The sequence below is a fragment of the Kryptolebias marmoratus genome, linkage group LG7, assembly GCF_001649575.2.
Source record: "Kryptolebias marmoratus isolate JLee-2015 linkage group LG7, ASM164957v2, whole genome shotgun sequence".
Taxonomy (NCBI): Eukaryota; Metazoa; Chordata; class Actinopteri; order Cyprinodontiformes; family Rivulidae; genus Kryptolebias; species Kryptolebias marmoratus.
Window position 1 is genome coordinate 3770809 of NC_051436.1, and position 22595 is coordinate 3793403.

Genomic DNA, 22595 nt, shown 5'->3' on the forward strand with positions numbered 1-22595 from the left:
AGCTGTTTTGCACGTCCTGCAGTGTAATCATGGAACATAAACGCATCGACAAACACTTTGTGTCTGCAGAACATGTGAGGAGAGCTGCAGACCAGGGACAATCCAGAAATGCTCATGAATGTCAGTTTAGAAGCTATCAAAGTTCCCAAATAAAGCACCTTTTGAGAATGTCAATGTTTGTTGGGAATTATCTTACAAAACTAGGAAGGATTTTTGGTTTAGATATTAAAAGTTATGGTTTTTATTGATTTTAGTTTTAAAAAAAGGCAACTTTTAGGAAAATGCCCCGCGAAATCAGGCATTTTAGCCACAACAATCACAAAAACTGCCCGCAAAATCCTGGAGGGATTGACAAATGGAACATAAATCCAGTAATATGTGAGAATGTGAGACAGAACGTGACACCTGGGGGGGTAAGTTGGGAGAGCTCTGGTTACTGAGCTGCAGGGCTCGGAGGTGGAAATGTGAAGCTGCAAGTAATTCGAAAAATATTACCCGTGGCAAATTTGGGTGAGAAAAGAGGCGTAAATCGAGTTGACATGGTGCTCGTGTGAGAGGTCTGCAGGTGTAAGGGTGAGAACAGAGGACAAGATGAGGGAGGAAAACTTCCAGAGTCGTGCAGTTTGAAGGAAAGATAGTCATGAAGAAAATGAGGACATTTCATCTGAAGTACGTGACACACAGTCCCTCTGCAGCTGCTGTCCAGCTGTGATAAAACCCGAAAAAAGATCTCTGAATTAAACCCCTCTGGCTGATCAGACTCTGCTCTGTCAGGATTTTAACGTCGTCAACGAAAGGGAGCAGCTCGGCGGCTGACGGACAACAGGAGACAGGATCTGGAGGAGAGGACAAGGGTGAGTGTACTGAAGTCTTTTCAGGAACTGACATGCAGAGGGGAGTCCGTCTTCCAGGGAAGAGGTTCGAGTCCAGCGTTGAGGAGGAGGATAAGGTGGATACCTGCTGGTGGCGATGTTTCCTGTTGCAGGGTTCCGGATGGCTGAAGGTGAGGGAGTTAGTGATGGGACATCTGAAGCCAGGGTTCGAGGCGTGTACCGAGTAAAAAGTGGGCGTGTCCGATGAAGCCCCGCTTCGGAGCTCGTGTCTTATTGAGCAAAAATCACGTGATCAACAACAAACGAGGCCTCGCGTTACATCTGCCACGTCATCGCTTTATTTTGCGTATCGTTTTTCAAAATAAAAGCGCTATGAACCCTGTTGCTTCGTAGTTTGGTAGCAGTTTTCATCAGCAGTGGTTGAAAAAAAGAGAAAAACCTCTCATATCTGGGATATTATTATAGAAACTAGCTGAAGTTAGCTGTTAGTTACGTGCTAGGCAGTAGCTGTAATGCAATTATAGGTGAAAATTAAATAATAAAAATGTAATTTTTAAAATCTCCATATTCATTTTATACACATCCATCCATCCATCCATCCATCCGTCCGTCCGTCCGTCCGTCCGTCCGTCCATCCATCCGTCCGTCCGTCCGTCCATCCATCCGTCCGTCCGTCCGTCCATCCATCCATCCATCTTTTTATTTTGGCTCTAACATTTTGCTTTTATTTTCTATTCTGGACGTATAAAACTACAAATAAATGCGACAACAAGTCCAGGAGGCTCCCCTGTGGCTTCAACACGGCAAACTGATTTCTAACACAGCATTCATCACTACTTTAAGTGTGTGTGTGTGTGTGTGTGTGTGTGTGTAGGGGAGCAGAAATAGTACGTGTTTTTCTGTGTTACAACTGACCAAATGGGACTCTGCATGTGTGTTGGTGTCATGAAACATGTGTTTGTCACCACATATCAGTGCAGTCCATCAGTGACGGGGAGTTGTGTGTAAATGGGTCTATCTTTACGTGGGCTCAGCTGTCAGGCCTCGGTGGCAGGCCATTACCTCAGGTCCTATCGCCGCCGCCGCCATCGCCGCCCCCTTGTACACGCCGTCAGACACGCTCGGGCCTTCCGTCTCCTCACCTTGGCCTGATGGGTTATCACTGGAGGGGGGGAGTGTACATCCACTACCAGTGACGATTCGTCTGGGAGGTGGAGATCTACGGAGCCTCCATCGTCTCCGCCTCGGCGTCTGAAGGCAAACGGCGAAACGGGCCGGCGCGACGTTCTGCCTGATTGACGGCGCCGTGGTTCCTCGTGGTTTAAACGAGGGAGACGAACCTAACAGATGTCTGAAATGAAATCTTCACGCCGATTGAGACGGATCTAGGCGCGTCGCTCGATAGCAACAAGTTTCCCGTTTTCCGCGTGAGCCAGGAACTCCTGGCAGACGCCGGCCCTCTGACTGCAGATACACGGCTCTGCGGCGGCAGATGTTCGGCTGTGTTATGACCTCGGTAATAAGTCAGACATGTGGTCGTGTTGCATCCAGAGGAGCAGGTGCTGCCTTCACGCTGCAATTACCATCTGCGCTGATGAGAGCTGGGACTCAGCCGTGATGGATGTTACACTGTTTATTATCCCTTAAAGTAAAATATAAAACTAATAATTGTGCAAGCTGGTGGAGTCAGCAGCCCAGTACAAAAACCTGTGTACTCCGAAGGGGAGCCGTGGTGGTGATTAGTGTGTGTACATCTTATGTTTTATGCATCAGATTAGTCTAAGGTATCTCGAATTTGGAACTGAAAACACTGATATTCTTCATGGCGCTGTGCAAAAGTTTAATCTGTAGTTTCTTAATAGCTTCCCTTCACAAAGAGCCAGACTTCCTGCAGGTTCTCCGGGCTTTTCGGGTGCCTCTCAACGACTTTAGCCGCCTTTTCCGCTCTTTCTCTGCCTCGTCTTTGAAGCTGATCGAGACATTCTTCGCGGTTTTCGCTTTAAAAATGAGGAATGTTGACAAGCGGAGGACAGAAGAAGTAGTGTCGAGGCTAAAAGGCCCCTCGCAGCACGCAACAGAGAGAAAAACATCCGGCAAAGACCGCACACAGCTGCACCATCCTCCATTTAATCCTCGACTGGACGTCTGTTTTATGTCAAACTGTGTTAGATACCTGTCACAGATTCAGCTTAGCATTACAGCTAACACCTAGCACGTAACTAACAGCTAACTTCAGCTAGTTTATATCTAAAGATCCTTTTTTAAATTGCCAATCAAGCAACAGAGCTGCTAAATGTCTTCGGCCTTATCTACAATTCACCAAAAAAAAAAAATATTTTGGTGTCCACACATAGAAAACTGAGCCGAGCTCATTCCCCCTGCGTCACAGCATGCACGGTTTATGTTTATTTGAGTAAAATAAGGTTTTTCTGTGGATGTTTGGATTGAGAATCAGCATTCGGCGCGCACAAAGAGTACACGGTGACGGGCGAAGCACCTAGCAAGATGGTGGCCACGAATCTCGCCGATAATACCGTGTTTATTTCAGATTCTGTGGATTTATGGGTCAGAGTTAAGTGGCTTAACAAACAAAAAAATTGAGTGGGAAAAACAGCCAAAAATCTCCCTTGGAAGTCCGGAGAAATACTGATTGAGACCACTTTAAAGGAGAACAAGAAGGTCAGGCTGCTTGGAAGCAAAGTATTCACTCAGTCACTTTGTTAGGTCCACTTATCCAGCTGCTCGTTAAAACAAAAAGCTAATAAGCCAATCAAGCAACTCAATGCCTTTAGACACGTAGACGACTTGTTGAAGTTCAAACCGGGCTTCAGAACGGGGAGGAAAGCAGGTTTTAGGTGAGTCTGGATGTGGTGTGGCTGTTGGTCTCAGAAACTGCTGACCTCCCGGGATTCTCACCCACATCCAGACACACGAGGAGCGCCGAAGAAAAGCTGATTTATTTAAAATCACAAAAAACAAAAAAACGAAACTGGGAACACGAGCGGCGAGACACGAGGGATAAACGGACATCGCACGTAAACGACCACAAGCCAGAGGGGAAGTGAAAAAGAAGAACCGGAGGCAGGTGACTGATTACAAACAGGAAACAGGTGCAGATGTGGCAGATGAGCAAGTAATGAGCCGAGGAAAAGTGAATATGACAGGGAACACAGAGGGAATACGGAGCAAAACACCACCTGACCTGTCCCTCCAGGATTTCGGGGGCATTTTTTGTGATTGTTGCGGCTAAAAATGCCTGATTTCGCGGGGGATTTTCCTAAAAGTTGTGATTTTTTTTACTAAAATCAATAAACAACCATAACTTTTAATATATAAAACAAAAATCCTTCCTAGTTTTGTAAGATAATTCCCAACAAACATTGACATTCTCAAAAGGTGCTTTATTTGAGAACTTTGATAGCTTCTAAACTGACATTCATGAGCATTTCTGGATTGTCCCTGGTCTGCAGCTCTCCTCACATGTTTTGCAGACACAAAGTGTTTGTCGATGCGTTTATGTTCCATGATTACACTGCAGGACGTGCAAAACAGCTGCAGCTGGGGAGGAAACTGGTTTGCTGAAATTCACAAAGAAGAGACTAGACCGTAGAAACGGTGGCAAATCACTTTAGAAACAACAAATATTGGGTTAAAGTTGCGGGAAAGTTGCGGTGTTTTGGGCAAAGTTGCAAAAAGTTGCGATTTCGCGGGGTTCGCTTGATTTTGCTTTAATAGTTGTGATCGCAACTTCGCGGAATCTGGAGGGTCTGCCTAACATAAAACTGAACAACCAAAAAAATAACAGGATTGAAGAAACAATAAACTTAATACAAAATAAACAAAACCCCCAATCCTGACACTACGCTCCAAAATAATCCTCGTTGATGTCAGAGGAGAACGAGCAGATTGGTTGGAGATGACAGAAAAGCAACAGTAGCTCCGATCAAGATCTGCAGAACCACCTCTGAACGCAGAGGAACCTTGAAGCAGGTGGGCTGCAGCACCGGGCGCCCCTCGAAGAACAAACCAAGAACCAAAAACTGGACAATGAGGGACTTCCAGGCACGATGGGACGAAGGTCTCCACCGTCCCCGGGTCTAAATCTGAACGGATTACCTTTGGGATGTGGAGGAACGTGTCAATAAGGACCAGAGTGTCTCTGAGGGACGTTCCCCGACACCTCGTTGAATCGATGACATGAATAATTAAAGCAGGTGTCGGACCCAGAACTGACAAAGTGTCCCTGATAAAGTGGCCGGTGACGGTTTTCCAGCCTGGAAGGGTCCGGAGACGAGTCAGGAAAAGGATGTGCTTTTACTTGAAGGGGTTTCTGACACATGAGGTGGTTTAAAGGGGGGGAAAAAAGAGAAAAAAAAATGGACGTCCTCTGACGTCACGCTGATGCAGATCTGCCTGCTGGATGTGAGTGGAGGAGAGGAGAACCAAACTCCATCAGCAGGAAATCTCCAGCCCTCTGCCGGGGAGCGCGCGCGGACCGACGTGGCTCCAAAATAAAAACAACAACAAGGTTTAATTTTATTAACCGCCTCGCGCACGTTATCAGGTTAAAATATTTTTTTTAAAAAAAGGGAGGATATTGAGGTCAGGGGAAGCGTTGCCAGGGCGACGCTGCGCCGGTAGGAGGGGAGGACGAGGGGGCGCGCTCGCGAGGCTGCGCGCGCGCTGACGGCGAGCCGGAGCGGCAGCATCCAGCGCATCCAGCATCCAGCATCCAGCATCCAGCACCCGGAGCTCCGCGCGCCGAGCCGAGCTTCCCGTGGATTTATCATCGACTTCCTGCAGAATCGAATAAAAAAAAAAAAAAAAAACCAAATCGGAGGCGCGCGGGCTCACCGGTCCCGCGCAGGTGGACGGGATGGAGCCGTCTCGTCGCTGAACGCTGAGGTTCTGCTCGAGAACGGATGCGTGAATTGATTCCCCTTGCCCTGTTGGAATGGACCGAACCGAGCCGAGCCTCTCAGCCCGGACAGGGGGAGCCTGATTCCGTAGAGCATCTTCATCATCATCATCATCAGCAGCAGCAGCAGTCATGAAGTCCCACCTGCTGTTGGATTGAGCTGCCCAGGGGGGGTGTTGGTGGGGGGGCTTTAACAAAAACAACAAATTTTTGTTTTTTTTAAATTTTTTTCTTTCCTGTTTTGACTTTTTTGTCCAGTGGAAGTTCTTTTTTTTCTTAGAAAAAGGACTAAAAAGAGCAGATCTGAGGAGGAGCCCAGCGGAGTCAGAGAGATGAACAGGTAGGACCAGACTGTCTGTGTTTCCTGTCTGTCGAAAGAATCTGCGAACAACAAAACAGTTAAAACATGTTCTGTTCTCATTAAAATCTGCATGTTTGGTTTTAATTAGGACCCGAAATGAGACATATTTCAGGCCCGTTTCCTGTTTTTTTTTTCTGTCACTTGTATCATTAATGAGAACCTGCTTCCTGCAGAGACAGAAGCAGGCTGGGCTCGTCTCCGTTCAGATCTGGAGCTCAGATTTTTATGATTTTTTTTGGATATTATCTCAGTTGTTCCACAGCTCCTTGAACGTGGAAGGAGCCCGGGATGAATGGGGGGCGGGGGGCACAAAGTCCTCCTTCAACAACTGGATCATCCCTCAACTTTAACATGAGCGGCTCTTCATTCGGTCTTTTTGCTCAAAGGGAGAACCTCTTTCCCCTCTTTCCCCAGGAAACGCCACGGCCATGAGAACATGTTCCCCTCAAACGCTCCCCTTCTCACACACACACACACACAGATAAATGCTCACGCTACAAGAAGAATGGGCCACATTTATATGCTGCGGCTGGTGTTGTGGGGCATTCGCATCAGCAGGGCCTGCGAGATGATAGAATTCAGCCGGGGGACAAGAGGACCTCTGTTCTTATCTGTGGCGGCGAGAAGGGGAAAGGCTCAGCTTCTCTCCTTGGTTTTGGCAGCCATAGCCGGCCCCCCCCCCCCAACAGAAGATAGGAGCATCTCCTCTGTGCAAAATGTGCAACTGTCCTTGTTCCAAATAGATGTTGTCACAGAGGAGGGTTTTGTCTCGGCAGCAACTGGCTGGAAAACCTTAAAAAAAAACTGTGGAGGTGTTTAAAGGGATAGTTCAGATGTTTTTGAAGTGGCGTTCAGTGGAAGGGTGGTGAGCGGTGGCTATCTTACCTGCTGCAGATGTGCAGCTCCTTAAGTCTGTTTGATTCTGACCGGCCCGTAGGTTTCACCTCATTCATACGTTGTTCCGTTGAACGTATAAAGATGTTGCCGGCAGGGTGTCACGGGAAGTGCTACAGCTAGCTGCTGCTGCTATTTGAGGTTGGTTGACGAGAACAGCTTTAAAACTGCATCAAGAAACAGACTTTAAAAGGCGCTCACTGCAAACTATGAACTAAAACAGGAAAAAAAATGGTCAACCTGAGCTGTATCAAAGAGTCTCCTCCAGTGGTTTCCCCGGATACGCTGAAACGCGGGTACGCGCTCAATGTAAACAGAGCAGGTGGGTAAATAAACGCGGCGGAAATTTAGAAAAGAGGTTCAGGTGGAAACATTCGATGGAATCTGCTGCTAAATGTGAAAGAAGAGAGAGAGAGAGAGAGGTCGAGCAAGACGACCGTTAAGGATAAATATGGCGGATCGGGCAGGAGCGCCACGGAGAACGAGCTCGGCGTTCAAACAGCCGTGACTTCCTCAACAATCAGCAAGTTTACTGTTTCGTTTGGTCGGCTCTAGTTTAAGGTCGTTTAAAAACTTACCTGCATAATGTGAACCAATACGTCAGAATTGTTGGACTTATCGATTTCAAACAGCTCTTCCACGGACGTCAGCCATGTTGTTTTCGGTCACTTTGGCTGTTTTTGTCGGTAAACAAACACGTGCTGGTCGGTGGCTGGAATAAAAGGCAAAGAAAAGAGATTATGTTCATTACTTTCCTTTTTTTGACCAGTCTTCATGACTTTGTAATGAGTACTTTTTTAATTCTGACCGGAGCGATGAGCTAATGGCTAGTCTGAACAGGGCCCAGCCTTCAGTGATCATCTTATAAACAACAATACTTTAAAGCAATGATTCGCAAAGTTGGGGTCGGGGCCCCGGTGTGGGTCACTCAACACCAATCAGGGGTCCTTAATTAACCTCCGGACATCAACTTACAATAAAAAACTTAGTTTTTATGCCGTGTTTGCACCATAATCGTTACAAAAACTTGAAATACACGTCCACAAACTGATTAAAAACAGCATAATGGATGTTAAGACTGTCTGTGTTGTCATTATGTTCTTATTTAACAGAGTCGTTAGCGTTTTTGGATGGGGGTCACACACTTTTGTCACTTTCGTATGATCCTTTTCCATACTTAAGTTGCATTTTCTGGTTATTTGCATGTGTAAGTAGCAGCAGCTAGCTGTAGCACTTCCCCTGCAGCAGGTTTATCAGAGTGTTTCTGTGCTGGGTAATGTGAAATCGACGACTCTGTAAAAGTTGTAGCGTTCGCATGAACCGCAAAGGAATTTTTAGAGATTTGAGTGTTTTGTTTCTAAGATGGTCCTGGTTCAACTCAGACTAGCCTTTAGCTCATCGCTCCAGTCAGAATTAAAGTCCGTTCCTGCCAACTACAACAGGTGGGGGCTTCATTTGCTCGAACCGTTCCCTTTAAAAAGCGGGAGCTGTCATCTGGAAGCAGATGGACCTGGGGGAGGGGGAGGGGCTTCAAAGCGCGTCGCCGAGGAGATTGATGTCCCCGAGCTCGCTTCGCTGAGCAGCTAACAGACGCAGTCGGCTGCCGTGACAAGGCTGGGTGAAAACGGCAGTCCTGGTCGCAGTTTCGCAGCCTTTTAAAAGTCCTAAATGTCAGATCGCGGCGTCTAATTTTAGCCACGGCTGTTTATTTTCTGCTGCAGACACGACGGTGACAGCAGGTCTCTCAGTGGGTTTCCTCGTGCGCAGGGAGCCATTGGTTTGGTTCTAATTATAGGTGAGAGATGTCATCTGTTTGGAAAAACTTCAGGATTATGACAACTGACAGGAGCTGATGGATGTTGGTGGAATTAAATGCTTGTTTAAATGAATTAGTGAAGCTGAGTTCGGCTCTTCGGGGAGATGCTGTTGTTTATTTCTTATTTTCTGTGTGAAAAATTGGGTGAGGAAGCATTTTTGTCAGCTTTGGAGGCAGAATTTTATCTCCAAATTACCACTTTTCAGCTAAGTTGAAGGCATTACTGATAAAATGTGCGGATAATGAATGTATATTTGTGGCAACCTGTTTGCTGATTTGAAAGAACCGTGACTTAGAGCACTGAATTCAAGAAATACCAACAAAATGAACATTTAATTAACAGAAATATGTCTCCGTTGGACTAGTTTTTTCTATGAAAAAAGGCAGTATTTTTCGTTTTTTCTTATTGCAAAGCCATTTTACAATTACGAGTCTTCTTACTGAGATATTTGAACGATCGGACGGAATAATTTCAGAAACATTTCTTGCCGTTTTGTGAAAAGGAGCGTGCTTCCTGAAATAAACGCTCCGCAGCATCAGGGTGAACAATTTGCATAAAACCCCTGGAAAGTTGAGCATTACCTGCGTAAACCGTGGATCTTTTTTATCAATCTGTTTCTAGGAAAAGGGGAGGAGGCGTAAAGAATGCACCGATTATGGAAGCGGTCGGTAACTGGGAGCACTGAGAGAGTTTGGACCCAATTTATCCTCTAATAGGAGATGGGAAGCTCAAAACGTTGGTCGGCTGGTCGTGTTTTCTCTCTGATATTTGTTTAGGTCGCTTATTTTATGTGGATTCTTTCACTCTTTTATGACCTGTCTACAAATGCTGCTTTGCTAATCCAGCAGTGGTGGACGAAGTACTCAACTATAGTACTTGAGTAAAAGTATTGATACTCGTGGTCAAATCTTACTCGACTACAAGTAAAAGTTGCTCGGTCAAAAATGTACTCAAGTTAAAGTACTGAAGTACTCACTTTTGAAAATACTTAAGTATTCAAAAGTACGTGCATTTAAAAGTACTTAAGTATTCAAAAATACAAATTAAATTTTCGAATATCAGTAATTTTGCAGAACCGTGTAACTTTCAGAAACCACCTGGTGTATCGACGCGTAGAAACACTCTGCTGCAACTTCGGCACCACCTGGAAAGAACTTCAGCAGAAAAATGCCACAAAAAATAAGGATTTATTGTCTAAAAACACCAAACCAGAGATTATTTCACTATGGAACAGAGGTTTATGGTTGAATCTGTTACCACGAAGTAACGACTAGTGGAGTCAAAAGTACAATATTTGATTTTGAAATATAGTGGAGTGAAAGTTATAAGTTCCCCCTCAAAAAATTACTCAAGTAAAGTAAAGATTCTCAAAAAATGTACTTAAGTACAGTAATAAAGTAAATGTACTCTGTTACTGTCCACCACTGGAATACAGTACATAAAGAACGAAGCACAGAAAGGTCTCAAAACATGAGAAGGGTTTAGGTGGGCGACATATGGATCGAGGGCTAGAAATGTCCATCTGGCCCTCATGGTTCTTTAAATTTAAAATCACAAATAAGTTCATGGAAACCAGCTTTTTTCTGATGAAACTTTAGGTAAACGAGCTGGATGTAAGCAGCTTAAAGTTTCTGTTTAGTGATTCCAGAACCAGAATGAACATAAATGGTTCAGAAAAAGCAAAAAGAAACGTGCCTATAAATATTTGTTATCCTTATAGGTTAACAAATATCTCAAGTTTACCGAAAGTTTGAATTATTCTCTTGGAGGCTGATCGTTGGGGGTTTGGATTCTGCAGAAAATGAAAGAATAAGCCTCGAAATGTTTCCCAAATATTCTGTCTGGAAGCTTCGCCCCCCCAAGTTTGATACGTGACCTTGTGATTGCTTTAAACCTAATTTCTGCGTCATTAAAAGTGATGCACGATGACCGCTGGAGACTCCAGCTCCCCGGTGGAGGACATGAAATGGACGGACGGGTCATTAAAAAAAAAGAAACCAGTGCAGGAGTAACGTTGGACCTGGATATAACCGACTTATTGGTGCAAGATGTGGCTCCTGAACTCATGATCTACAATAAAATCTGTTTTTCTATACTTCTTTAAAAAAGAGCTGCAGCCTGATGATCCAGTTTTATTCTGCAGGGTTTTATGATCGACAGCGATCTGTCATGTGTTGTTGTGACCATCATAAAAACTAGATTTTTGCATTTCGTCTTGATGCACATGGCTCTTTTTAATGCTTTTAATCAGAATAAAGTGTTTCTGATTCTGATTAACTCTTCATCTGTTTCATTCATTAGGTTTAAATCCAGCCACAGAATAATTTTATCTTGTTAAAACAATGTTTGAACATAAAAACCTCATGGTATAGGTTTCTCGTATAATATAATATTGTAATTAAATGTTTTATAATGTGGAAAACATGTCGTAGAAACAAAAAATATCATGTTATAATATAACTCAATACCCTTATAAAATCTAGACTTTTGATTGCAATAGAAATAAAAACAAATGCTTATTATTTTCAGAAAGAAAACAGATTTTTATTGGTAAAGATTTATAAAAAACAAACAAAAAACACATTTAGTTGTATTTTCATAGTGGTTTGAGATTGTTTTTGGGTAATTTCTTTGACTGTGATTGAAAAAATAAAGAAACATTTAATAGGATTGTTTTTTTTCTTTTTTTTAAACAACTACCTCCTTCCCCGGTTGGTTTTATTCTCATAAACTCGCAGTTAACAGGTTACGAGGAACGCCAAACTTACGGAAGGACAGGATGTTTTATTGATGCCCTTCCGAGTCGCGGTTTTTCCGACATGAGGGGAACCGTTTGTGAGCGCGCGGTGATTATTTAAAAGCATAAATGCTGTTGTTTTTTTTTTTGCTTTTTGCTTTTTACAAACACAATGTCCTGCAGACGTGACAGTCGGCCTTTTGGTTGGCAGATGAGTTTATCGTAAATGAACTCCGGTCTTCACGGTTCTGCAGGGGAACTTTAAAGAACAAAACAACAAAATACTGAGACCGGAAAATCCCTGAAGAAACTTGGAAAGGTGCCACGCAGAAATCCAAGCCTTTCTGAGCGTTTCAATGAAATCCATCCAGCCTGGTGGTTCATCAGATATTTTACTAACACAACATGCACACACAGCCGAGCGATAAAAGGACGTTATCTTTCAGAGTCTCCAGAGTCTTGAACCCGGCTGACAACCGGCCAAGATCAATGAATATTTAAATACAAGCTTATATATAAAATACTTCCTAAAGTTAAAACCGTTATTGTTTGCTGAGGAGATCTTAATAAATGTGGGATTTTGTTTTTTCAGGGTCCAGAATAGAGAGCGTAACACAGATTTGACTGAAACAGCAACAGGCCCGGATTAAACACATCCCGCTTTCTTGCCAATCAGATTGACGTAACAGGCGGAATCCATGTTGCTCTGAGCTTCGCAGCTCCTCCTTTTTTGGTGAGCTGGGCAACTTCCCTCCGTTTCTCTGGTGAATCTAAAGCACAGGTGTCAAACTCCAGGCCTCGAGGGCCGCTGTCCTGGAGGGTTTAGGTTCTTCTGCTCCAACGCACCTGATTCAAACGGTTTAATCACCTCCTCATCAAATCATCAAGTTCTCCAGGAGCACGGCAACAAGTCATCCATTTAAACCAGATGTTTTAAAGCAGGAACACATCTAAAACATGCAGGAAAGCGGCCCTCGAGGAATGGAGTTTGACACCCCTGATCTAAAGGAATCCTACCTGTGTGATTAGCATCTGCCCTTAAGATGGCTCTGCAGTTCTTGTCTTTTACGTGAAAACTGCCTTTGAGGGAGTTTTGTTATTGACAACATCTCAAGGTCAGGAGTTGCCTCGACCCTTCGAGGACTCGACGGTAAACCTTCGGCATCGAAAAACAGCATCCAGGTGAATTAGCAGGTGGGCACATGCCTGCCTCTACGGCCCCAGGCAGACGCGGAGAAAGGAGGAGTTCGATTTGAAAGTCAAATGTCCGCAGGAAGAAAAATAAAAACACCAGGGGGAAGCCAGCCGAGAGGCAAACAGTGTAACAGATCCAGTCCGCCACGATATCACCGTAGCACAATCTCTGTTTTGTGCTCCGAACATCCGCTATACGCCGCCTCTTCCCCGTTGTTGCTCTCACATTAGTATGTGCCGCCACGCCGCCACATATATTAGCGCGAGCTGTCAGCTGAAGCCCTAACAACTAGCCAGAGAGGGACCGGTTGAATGGCAATGCAGGCGAAGATAGCAGCGGCAGCCGTGTTGGCCAACAGGCTAGAGTGTTCTCACTGATGCAGTTGGTTATAAAACACACACACACACACACACACACACCCTCTGAACATTGGTCTCAGTCACTCAAACATAATGAGCCTCTGCGGTGACATAGCCGGTGACTGCGCGTTCGCTCTGGCCTGGCCGTTATCCATTTGATGCCCATCTGTTGACATAAGCGACTGCAGAATGTGCCGGTTGGGTTTGTGGCTGTGGCCGCGGCGTTTCCTGTCCATCACACGGCGGTTACTGCTGCTGCTGTTTTTGAGCACTGCCTGGAGGAAATCTGGACAGGATGTGTTTTTATATATAGCACCGAAACCAACTTCCTTCTCCTTTTCTCAAACTAGCAGGGAACTTACCGACACGCACGCCGGTTCATCCTTGACGGGTTTATTTTGTGCGCCGGGCACTTCAGTCTGTCCGCAGTTCTTCTTCTCTTCTGCCGAAGCGCCACAGAGATGTGGATGATGCAGTGTGCCGATGTTGTCTGCATGTTTCTTTTTCCCCTGAATGGTTGTTCCAGGTCCATTTGTGTGCTCAGTCATCTGCTACAAATGGACCGGTACAAATGACAAAATTTACTACATTAGACCCCTCATGCAGAAACCGAATTTCCTAAGACTTGTAGGGGCTGGGTTTACGAAGCAATGCAAGCTACTACTTAGAAGAATTGCCATTTTTGCAAGTAATCCATAAAGCTGAATCCTGTTTTACCTTTTCCTCCTAACACTATGATTTTGTCAGACTATTTGGGCCAACTAACACAAAATTTGTCAGAAGCACACTTCAAATGAAGGGATATGACCCTCACTGGCAAAGAAATTAACAACTGCAATCTTAAGGTTTCTTGTTACAAGCAATGTTTAGTTTCATGCATTTTAGTGCATTATGTTTTGTATTATTCTCTTATGTTCCTTAACAATATGTCACAAACTAGATTGGCTGGATCTTGAAAGGGTGTCTCATTTTGTATTGGAGCATTTTAACCTTGTGGCTTGAAATGAAGTGCCGTGGAAAAGTCGTAAGGGTTATGGGAAGGGTGTCCAGTCCTGGTCCTGGAGGGCCGCCGTCCTGCAGGTTTTAGGTGTTTCTCTGCATTAACATCTGATTTAAATGACTGAGTGATCATCAGGCTTCTGCAGAACTCAAAGACCTGCTGAGGAGCAGAGAAACATCTAAAACCTGCAGGATGGAGGTCCTCCAGGACCAGGATTGGACACCACTGGGTTATGGGAACACTAAAAAAGTTTAGTTTAGTTTAGTTTAGTCATATTTAGTTTATCTTAGCATCTCTCATGTTGGCTGTTTAGCGGGCCTTGGTAATGTTAGTACCTTAGTTTAGTTATGTTTAGACCTTAGTTAGTAATTGTTATGTCGGCCGTATAGAGGGTCTGGTACCATTTAGAAAGCTCGGTATCATTAGCTTAGCATTCTCATGTTTTAGATTACTTATCCAAACTGTACACTTAGTTTAGTTTATCTTGTTTAGCTTCTGTGTTTCATTGTGTTTCATGCTCTGTAACTTTGTCTGTAATTTTGTTCTTGTGTTGTAAAGCACTTTGAGTCGCCTTGTGCTGAAAAGTGCTATATAAATAAATGTACCTACCTACCTACCTACATGAAGGGGATTCATCCTTGGAGATTGCTAAACTATTAAATGAAAGATATCCAAATAAATCTACTATTTAGTAGCCAAGTGTGGGGGAAGTTTTTCTGCTAGAAGCACAGATCTGTTCACCTTGTTAGTTATATTTGTGACGATACAGGAGATTTAAAAAAAGCTCATTATCTCGCAATTCAATTATACAAGTTAGCCATCACTCAGTTTCCAAACATTCAAACAACCTCCCTTAACAGCATTTTCTCTTTATAAGAGAAAAAAACCCACAGTACCCATATGAGGAAGCTTGTTTCAGTGGGTATTACATAACCCCCCTCTTCAGTCCGCGGAGCTAATCTTTTTAGTCTTATTCTCGTTTGAATCGACTTGATTCTCGTGTCGTGGTAATATGAAGGGCTTAAGGAGGACTGGAAACTTTCTGGAGTGCCACGGAAGGAGAAGTTTAATTGCCTTCCCGTTAAGGAATGAGGAATGTTACCGTTGACGGTTCTCGGGTCGTCTCGGATCTCCTTTAAGAGAGAAAGAGACGAACCAATATAATCCAATATAATCTGAAAACAGCACAAATCACCAGCATGTTGGTCATAAATGAATTAAATGTGCACAACCTAATTTAATTCACATGTAATACCACTTTCCTCCTTTATAATCTGAATAATCATACTTCTATGTATCCATATATGTGTGAATTTTTAATTTACTTTAAACAAACTGCTTTAAAACTCGATTTTAACCATTTTAGAATATATTTCTCTGAGTTGTGACGGCTTCTTTTATCTTATAACCTTCAATTCTTAATATGTGGTGTTACTTCAAGGCTCATAGTGTCCCAAATGCTGTACATTTTATCCTTAGTTTAGCTTAGCTTCGTTGATTTTTTTTTTAGCTTTGCTTATCTTGGCTTTAATTAAAATTTAGCACGTGTATTATTTTAGTGGTATATTATTGAAGACTCATTAGCAAGCTGTAGTAAATTAGGAAGCCTTAATGTTTTCTATGATCTCTAAAAGAAAGTCCTATACAGGGTTGCTCCGTTGGACTGCATCTCTTTAGGCGTTTTCTTTAAAACATCAGGAAGTGTCAGATATTTGGTCTTACCTCAGGAGTTCGTCTTCCTTTTTCTTAATAAACGCAGCATTTATATGAAGACCGCCTGCGTGTTGTCGAGCTGCAGTTTATGCTTGTTTAAGCTGCCAGGCTCCAGCTGTCCTGATGGCAGCTGCTAATGAAAAAAACAAAAATAAAGACCAAGACAGGCTCGACTCTGGTCGTGTTTGTGCGCGTTTGCAGCGCTTTATGAAGGAAAAGCAAAGTCTCGACAGTGATGAACGAGCAGAAGAATGGCAGCGTTATGATGACGCAGAGCAGGCGATGATCATCAGCGTTGCCGCCAGGATCAGGGAACTCGCATGCGAAAGCGAAAGGCACGTTGTCATTTGGTTTTGGTGTGAAATTTAAGAGTGCATCGTGTGCGAACTCCAGCCTCCACAGGAAAAAAACAATTCATGTTGGGTGAATCATTCACTCGAGGCGCTTCACGTTGTCTCTCAAGGCTGAAGCAATTCCTTTCCTGACAAACGGTGGTGGGGAAAAAAATGTTGAATTATAATCCATGAATCATTCCTGGGGAAAACGCCCGCCTGTGAGCAGATTTTACCGGACTGTATCACTGTTAGCAGCTCACAGCGCTGGTAAACAGAAACGTCAGTATTCTGACTGAAAGTTTATTGAGTTTATGGATGTGGAAATAACTTATGTGCCCTTTTTATGTTCAAAAATAACTGGAAATGAGGAATAATCATGGACCCTTGCAGGTTAAACAAGAATCTTGCGCCTCAGCCATGTCTTGCAGAACCAGTTCTGGCCTGGTGGCGCCTACCTCATCTTCCTCTATTCAGCTCTGTGACTACCTCTCTTGGTGGCTCAGAGGCGTAACAGTGCTGGATTGGTTTATCACCTTATCTCCTTGTCTGGTGCTGTTCTCAACATATGTTCTGAGGTCAAATACTTGGGGCATTATATAACTGATGACTTGTCGGATAATCGTATGATGTACGCACAGGCTAACATGCCGAATAGAAAATTTAGTATGTGTTCTCTTTTTATGCAAAAATAGCTCTTTTTAAGGCCTTTTGTACTCCAATGTACACTGCTCATTTGTGGCGACAGTACAAAAAAAGCAGTATGCAGAAACTTTATGTGGCATAAATGATGCTATGAGGGTACTACTCAAACTACCTCGATGGAGTAGTGCCGGTCATATGTTTGTAAATGTTGCTGTACCTACATGTCCTTCTGTGCTTGGAAACATTATGTACAGATGTATGTGTAGACTATCTGTATCATGCAATGGCATTATTGCAATTTTAGTAAACCCTGCACTGAGTACAACAAGATTTACCTTGGGATTATTCAATTCAAATTCAAGTCAAATTCAAATTCAAATTCAAAAATACTTTATTAATCCCAAAGGGAAATTAAATGTTGACGTAGCTCATTTAAATCAAGGAGTTATTTTAGATGGTGATGGCTGTGGGCAGCGGTCTGTTTTACAGCTAATCTGAAGAAGCCTTTGACAAAAGAGACTCTGTTTTCCGATGACAGTCTCATGAAGAGGATGGTCAGGGTTGTCCATGATTTCCTTGATTTTATGCATAATCCTTCTTTGCATCATCATCTCCAGAGGTTCCACAGTCATCCCCAGAACAGAACCAGCCTTCTTTATCAGGTTGTTGAGCCTTTTTAGGTCCCTGGCTCTGATGCTGATGGCAGAGGAGATGACACTCTCAACAACAGACTTATAGAAGATCTGCAACATCTTCCTGGAAACCTTGACGGATCTAAGCTTCCTCCAGAAGCACAGTCTGCTCTGTCCCTTCTTGATGGCTTCACTGTTGAATCTCCAGTCCAGTCTGTTGTCTAGATGAACACCAAGGTATTTATATTCCTCAACCACCTCCACTTCTTCTCCCATGATGGTAATAGGGTTTGATCTGACCCTGTTTCTCCTGAAATCTACAATCATCTCCTTTGTTTTGTTCACATTCAAGATGAGATGATTGTTTCCACACCGTGCCACAAAGCGGTCCACCGGATCTCTGTACTCAGCTTCTTGTCCATCTCTGATACACCCGACAACTGCAGAGTCATCTGAATATTTCTGCAGATGACAGGAGTCTGAAGTGTACAGAGTGAAAAGGAATGGCGAGAGTACAGTCCCCTGTGGTGCTCCTGTGCTGTTGACCACTATGGAGTCACTGGCGTCACCACTTATTCGTGACTCAGTGAACAATACCTTTTATTGTCTTTTATTTTATTGTTCTTTTACTATGGACCATTATTGTGTCTGGAATAAAGATCGATTGATTGATTATATCCAATCACTCATTTAGACTGAGGTTTACCAAGAATTTAAAGAGAATCCGTGTATGGTTTGTTCTTTGTTTTTTTTTTTTTTGTTTCAAAATAAAATTGCAAAAACAAAACAAGCATGTGTTTCTTTGTTTTTTCGATTTTAAAACAAAAATTTGAAAAACGGCAATTGCAAAAATAAAAAAAAAAAGGGGTACGTTTTGTTTTTTTTAAAACTGCAATGGTTAAACCAAAGACGAGCTTTTATTTTGTTGTTAATTCAACGGGACCTTATGGCGGAACCGGAAATGAAGTCTTTTTTTAATTTTTTTTTTTCATTAATGAACATCTTTGTTTACAGATACAGAGAAAAACAAAGAAACAAAACATAGTATAATATAAATTATGCCAGGGGTGTAGCTTCAACATTCAATACATTGGTATGAAAAAAATAAAAAGAATAGAGAGCAGATATTACAGGCATGTCAGATTAAAAATATTTAGAGATCAACAACATTCATATGTATTTACAGTTTTTTTGTTCATACTCTTGGAAATAGTGGCTAAATAGAGTTCGATTTCCTTAACCAAAACTGTAAAAACAGGTGAAGATGATGAAAATTTACACTTGTGAATATGAAATTTGCAAAATGAAGGCCTGAACTCCCGGCACGTAACTTTTTCCAGTCACCAGTAGGTGGCGGTAATGTACGCTTTCAGTTTCTTGCCAACCGCCATTAAAATCCACAAGAAGAACTTTTTCAGTTAGCACTTCAGAATCTACCAGTTTAAAAATGGATCCGTTTGTCTTATTTAGAGGGAATCGACGCATTTCATTGAGAGCTGATGATCTTACCGCCACCTACTGGTAACTGCCGGAAGTTCAGGTCTTCATTTCCGGTTCCGCCATAAGGTCCTGTGAAATTAACAACAAAATAAAAGCTCGTCTTTGGTTTAACCACTGCAGTTAAAAAAAAAACTAAACGTACCCCTTTTTTATTTTTTGCAATTGCCGTTTTTCTAATTTCGTTTTAAAAACGAAAAAAAAAAAAACACATGCTTGTTTTGTTTTCGCAATTTTATTTTGAAACGAAAAAAACCAAAGAACGAACCATACACGGATTAAAAAGCTAGAATAGATGTGAAATTCAGATTTTTGCAGGTTTTTGTTTGGTAAGTTCCCAAAGTTGAAAGAAAACAAATCTAGTAGATAATCAATGAACTTTCAGAGAGCGGGAGAAGAGTGGAACAGATTGTAGGTTTGAAAGAAAAGGGTCTCACTGCTTCATTTAGCCAGGGTAAGGGAGGTTAACCTCGATCATTAGTTAGTTGCTTGTGGCCACTGAGTGGTGGGATTGCTTTGCAGAGATTTCTGATAGTAGCTTGACGGCAGAGTAAGTTGGGTTGTTACTGCGGAGAACCGGGAAGAAAGCAACGACAGCTCCCCCGTGGTGCCAACATGAAACGATTCCTTTTCATTAGGGTTTAAAACTTCAGGAACTTGAACATACAGTAAGTGGGGGAAATGGAAGAAGAAGCGGTTCATTCGAGAGGCTGCAAGTCAGCAGAATTTTCTTTGTTCCCTTCGTTTCAAAGGCTTTTCTCAGTTGCGGATGTGCTTTAAGGGTGTGCTTTGTCAGTGCTGTTGCTCGACTCGGCTTTCCTTTCTGTCGAGGCTGTTTTCGGTAACTAAATTTACAAGTGTAAATTTCTAAAAGTGTCTGAAAGACGAAGGCAGTCGTTTTGTTTTTTAATTCTTAAATTGGAAGACTCGACAAACCCTAAGATGAGGAGCTGATATCAATGGCTCACCTGCTGATTTGTGATCATCTCAAACACAAAGATGGCAGCTGTCAATTTACTTTATTATATTTTAAGTTAAATCCTAAAAAAATAAATCCTCAGTTCTACCTGCTTAGTTCAAACCCACATTCATCAATGTTTGTCCTCATAGTTGATCAGGATTTTCCATTTTTCTCTTCTCATCACTGAATTAACCCCAGTAAGTTCTCCTCCTAGTGCAGGGGTGGCCAGTCCTGGTCCTCAGGGCCACCATCCTGCAGGTTTTCCTTGTTTCTCTGCTCCAACACACCTGATTTGAATCAATGGGTGATTAACAGGCTTCTGCAGAACATGAAGAGGTGATTTAACCTCTGAATCAGGTGTGTTGGAGCAGAGAAACAAGGAAAACCTGCAGGATGGTGGCTCTAGAGGACCAGGGTTGGAGATCCCTGTCCTTGTGGGTCCTGCTTGAAAATCAACCAAGAAGCATCCAAACCAACCAGAACCACCTCAACGAAGGAGAAGCAGCTCCAAACCAAGCTCCCCCCAGCTGATCGACTTCCTCGCCTTATATCTAAGACAGAACCTGGCCACCCAGCAGAGGAATCTCATTTCAGTCCAGGATCTCGTTCTTTCGGTCACAATCAGGGCCGTAGCCAGACTTTAAAAACTACTGAGGTCAACCAGTCATTATCCCCCTGCACATCAGTTACAATGAAGACCAAAACTGAATTAAAATAGAAGCATTTATTGAAAACAAGTGACTTGAATGTGTCTATGACATGTATTTGTGTGTAAACAGTTGCAGCGCCTCCTACAGGAAACTGGTGGAGCTACGCAGAGAACCACGCCGTTCAAAAGCCTTGTTTGGATTCATGTTTTTATAATATACACAGCAGAAAAACACTGAGGTCCGGACCTCGGTGTCCTCAGTGGGAGCTACGGCCCTGGTTCCAACCAGACTTTTTAACGTTTTCATTAATTTTCTTTTTGGTATGAAACGTGTCCGTATAAATATCAAGAAACCTGAATTCTGGACACTTTTTAATGTCCGTGAACAAAAGCGACAGCCTTTAATTCATGATAAAAGTCACTTGTTACACTTCTAGTGTTTTCGTCTTGGATGGCAACCCGTAGAAAAATGACATAAATGCACGACCTCCATAAAAAGAATTGCCATCTCTCTACATCACAAAGTTAAAATAATAAGTTTTTTTCTCATTTCAAACGAGAAAACGTGATGTTTACAACTAACAGTGTTTGCCTCTGTTTTTAAAATTCAGATAATACGCAGCATATCAAGCATTTTGAAAAGAAAATTGGAAAGAAAGACTCACGCTATTACTTTAAGAGTAAACATCAGATTATAGTCACGGTTGAATCCAAGGTGTTTGCCATCAACGTCTGAAAGGTAAGCAGGGACGAGGTTTTCAAACAAATGAAAGTAATTGTTTTGTTTTTTTTAGTAAGAACAATGTCTGCCTAAAGGTGAAAAGGATTTAACTGCAAGGGGATTTTGGCGAGCCGCGCTGAAAGAACGGCTGTCAGGAGGTTTGGGGAAAAAGACGTGAGCGAAAGAATGTTTTGGTAAAAGCGAAGAGGCGAAACGGAAGAAAAAGCCAAACAAAAAGAAACGGAGCCGAGGACTGACAAAAGGCAGGAACTTTCTAAGGGATAAAAGAGACGTAAACAGGAAAAAAAGAGTCAAGAGACGAAGAGGAAGGAGTGTAAAAAGAGGCCTTTCTCCATAATGATCTCTGAGCTCCTTCTAATTGGGCAAATCTCGTAGGCGCCTGGCACCCTGCTCTGAAAAACAGGTCAGGCTGAGAGCGAAAGAGGGAAAGGAAAGAGACGGGAGGAAGGGGGAAACATCCTTGGACACAAGAAGGGTGCCATGAAACGGTTGACCTATGTGAGTGTAATGAATCGAGGGGTTGTACGTGGACCTGAACCCGTCTCCCTGATCTGTACTCGCCTTTTTTCTTGTGCTCGCCTGCCATCACGACCATGTTGTAAATCTACGGGGTGCCGAATCGACCCAAAATTTAGAAAAACAAGTTTAAGCGATGACACGGCTTTGGGTAGCTTTCTGAAAGGGTGAAGTCTTTGTACTGTTTGTTAACTTCTAGAGTTAGTTAGTTCTTTAACAAGCACAAAAATGGCTACAAGTCTGTCTGTTTTACAGATACTGAGCTAAAGCTTTATGTGGTAGAAGCTGAAAGTCATCCCCAACATATACTGAGAGCACTCGACCGGAAAAAAGGTGGAATTTTCCTTCAGGGTTGGGAGTGAGTCACTGCCCCAAGCAGAGGAGTTCAAGTTCAAGTCTTGTTCACGGGAGACGGTAGAACGGAGCAGGAAATGGGTCGACAAATTGGGGCCTCGTCTGCAGTCGAGAGGGACTTGCTCCAGTCTGTCGTTAAGGAGAAAGAGCCGAGCCGAAAGGTTTGTCTACGTTCAGACCCTCACCTGTGGTCGGGACACGTGGATCATGATCAGGGCCGTAGGACACCGAGGTCCGGACCTCAGTGTTTCTCTGCTGTGTAGATTATAAAAACATGAATCCAAACAATGCTTTTGAACGGCGTGGTTCTCTGCGTAGCTCCACCAGTTTCCTGTAGGAGGCGCTGCAACTGTGTGCAGCTGCAGCCAAACTCAATGTCTACGAAGAAGAGCGCAGCTTTGCTACCTTACTGCTAAAATAAAGAGCAGAAGAAGAAGAAG

General features: G+C 43.1%; 1 protein-coding gene and 1 long non-coding RNA gene across 3 annotated transcripts in view; one reads left to right on the forward strand and one right to left on the reverse strand.

The window, feature by feature from the left end:
- The first annotated feature begins 5978 nt into the window (after positions 1-5978).
- nlgn2a (neuroligin 2a) overlaps positions 5979-22595 on the forward strand; it is a 261113-nt gene continuing 244496 nt past the window's right edge. For both annotated transcript variants that reach the window (XM_017436050.3, XM_017436051.3), the window contains exon 1: positions 5979-6091. The gene's annotated coding sequence lies outside the window, so the exon portion shown is untranslated. The remainder of the gene's footprint in view (positions 6092-22595) is intronic.
- LOC108247717 lies at positions 11645-16199 on the reverse strand. The gene is made up of 3 exons (XR_001809089.3): positions 15837-16199; positions 13477-13665; positions 11645-13400 (listed from the first exon to the last, which is right to left on the reverse strand). It is a non-coding gene; the product is annotated as an uncharacterized LOC108247717 (long non-coding RNA).